The sequence below is a fragment of the Epinephelus moara genome, chromosome 24, assembly GCF_006386435.1.
Source record: "Epinephelus moara isolate mb chromosome 24, YSFRI_EMoa_1.0, whole genome shotgun sequence".
NCBI lineage: Eukaryota > Metazoa > Chordata > Actinopteri > Perciformes > Serranidae > Epinephelus > Epinephelus moara.
The window spans coordinates 8,725,935-8,728,507 of NC_065529.1; positions in this window are offsets into that span (position 1 = coordinate 8,725,935).

Consider the following 2,573-nt stretch of genomic DNA (forward strand, 5'->3'; position numbering starts at 1 on the left):
CATTTTTTTCTGATACATAAATAACTACATCATAAGAGATCATATAACATGGTGGGACTTTGTCGAGACATGCTAGTTTACATTTTCTGGCATTCAAGGAATTCAAGGGTTTCACTCTGTCTGTCAGTCGCTGTGGAATACGATCTGAACCAAACACCATGTCCACTTCTGTATTATACTAAAAAGAATGTAATGAATGTACTTTGCTATTTTGTATGACGTGTGGTGCTTTGACATCACATTGATTAGCCCCTCCCCCCATTTCCGTTGTGTATTGCATCACTGGACAACAGCCTCCATCATCCCCACTCTCTAAACTCATTTGTGTTTCTGATTTCTGCGTATTTCATTTTGTCAGTATACTGGTGTGAGTTAGTGTTAAAAACAATACTCAGAACTTGGTAATGTTTAATTAGAATACCAACCTGCATGTTCTTAAATCTTTAAACAGTTGTCTATTACATTATTAGAATTTAGCTTTTCATCAAACTTTATGCCAAATACTTGACAATATTCTTATCATTTTATTTTCTGCTGAATATAATTTACACAGTGTAACTTTTTACAGATATTTTAACTTAACTTTAAGTTTAATTGTAGTGTCAGTAGTTTATGGGTTTTTTTTTACAGAAGCCCTATGGTAATGCTTAGAGGCTAATGAATATATGACTTGTTATACATACAGCATAATAGGTTATATATGTGCTAAGGCATAAGGCATCTTATATATATTAAGTAAACTTTTGGCCAAATTGTCTTTACAACACTTCCCATGGCTTTTGTGCTTTTTAAAGTCTTTTTTTTTTTTGGTCATGAACACAATCATATATCAATTTTTATATAAATATCAAAGTTTCCCTCCAGCAACAGCACACTCAAAAATTCATTAGGCCTATTTCAGTGTGCATACTGTTAGCTTCGAGTATACTCCATTTTGTCACTTTCCTGGCGTGAATGCACCAGCAAGGCTGTAGACTAATTCCATACTACAAAGTCTTATGGTATGTAATATGGAAATAGTCTACAGCCTTGTTAGGTGCTCTGTGAAGCTGTACTTGGGCTGAATGGTGCTTTGAGCGAAATGCTAAAATTAGCATGCTAAATGTTCACATTGATAACATGCTGGTGTTTAGGAGGTATAATTCTAACAATATTTACCGCCTTATGCTGCCTTGCATTCACATGGAATCAGACAGACGGTAGACAGCACATGGACAGCACCCTCTGGATGGCAAAGGAAAAACAAACTAACATGCTGATGGAATGGTAGGACAATAAAACCATGCATGAAGTAATTATTCTTGTAATGTCCAGTAATTGTCCAGTTGCCCATGTTTTCTAATTGTGTGAGTGAGCTACTGGTCACTCATCTGGTCTGGTTGTAAATTCTGTCCATAGACTGTATATAAAGAACTTAAGCTAAAATATCCTGTATACAGCCACTGCCATCTTGCTCTGGTGACATCATTAGGAGCCAGAGTCTGTCCAGTAGCGAGCTCCGCAGCATCAAGTTTCCCGCCAATACACCCGTCCAACCGATCACAAGCAGTGCCACTGAATGTGAGTTCATTGTCAATCATGTTGTAAAATCCCTATTTTATAGCATTAAATATCTTTATTAAAACCAAACTTAAAAGAAAAACGAACACTTGAACATACAGCAGCGTGATAAAACTACCTGAAATGACAGAAACCCTCTTTGGAAAAAAATAATTTGATGTGTACTTTGAGTTTTTAGTTTGGCCCATGTCCCATCCACTGACATGGAGAGGATGGGCTTTATGAGCTATACTCCAGCCACACACAAGGGGGCCATTGAGATGTTACGGCTTCACTTTTGGGGTGCTGTCATGTCGTCCATCTTTCTATACAGTCTATGATTCCATCGCAGAGGACAGCAAAAAGTTAAGATATTTCAACTTTGAATGGCAATGGCTTCTACCGTTACCATTGCCGGTATTCTCTGCCGACCTCACTTAATATTACCATCCTGCTCTCGTCCACTAAAATGATATCTGATCTGCCATCTACTGTCTGCCTGATTCTGTGTGAGCGCAGTATTAGCTTAGAGAGTTAGCATGCTAACATTTGCAAATTTGCGGTAAACACAAAGTAGGCTACAACTGGGGCTGATGGGAATGTAAGTTTTGTAGGTCATGAACCAAAGTGTTGGACACATTTGAAACTTGAGCTGATCATGGTGCTGTAATATGAAAAGTCAGAGGATCAGCAGTTATTTGGATAAAATCCTGTGGGAACCTTGATATATGTTTTAATATTGTAATACTTTTTGTGGCCTGCGCATGAAAAAGAAACAAATAAACAAACATTTTAATTAGTTATATGAGCAGATGAAATCATGTGTGGTCAGTTTAAGTTTTTATTCGATGTCACAATATTGTTTTATTACACTTTGTTTAGTCTTTGTCTAGTTTGTGTGTGTTCCTTGGTGTCTTTGTGTTGACTATGTGTCTAGGTCTGCCTGCATGTCTGTATGCGTGTGTGTTGATTCATGGGGTGAAGGGAGTGGTGGTGAAGGGTGTGACTCTGACACACACTGTATCATACCGTCC